This window comes from Mandrillus leucophaeus, unplaced genomic scaffold, assembly GCF_000951045.1.
Source record: "Mandrillus leucophaeus isolate KB7577 unplaced genomic scaffold, Mleu.le_1.0 Scaffold63, whole genome shotgun sequence".
Lineage (NCBI taxonomy): Eukaryota > Metazoa > Chordata > Mammalia > Primates > Cercopithecidae > Mandrillus > Mandrillus leucophaeus.
Window position 1 is genome coordinate 775,811 of NW_012106808.1, and position 259 is coordinate 776,069.

Genomic DNA, 259 nt, shown 5'->3' on the forward strand with positions numbered 1-259 from the left:
CTCTCTGAGGTGAATTAACAGAACATTAAGCAGTTTCTCAGAACGTTTCTTTCCAGTTTTCATCTGAGGATGTTTCCTTTTCCAGCATAGCCCTCCATGGGCTTCCAAATATCACTTTGCAAATTCCACAAGAACAGTCTTAGCGAAAGGCTTCTTGAGGGGAAAGCTATAGCACTGTGAGATGATTTCACAGAACACGAAGAAGTTCCTCAGAAAGCTTCTTTCTCTTTGTTATCGGAGGATATTTCCTTTGGCCCTA

The 259-nt window shown here is 41.7% G+C and overlaps 1 pseudogene; it reads right to left on the reverse strand.

The window, feature by feature from the left end:
* The window catches only part of LOC105554147, a 13,838-nt pseudogene that overhangs the window by 11,923 nt on the left and 1,656 nt on the right, over positions 1-259 (reverse strand).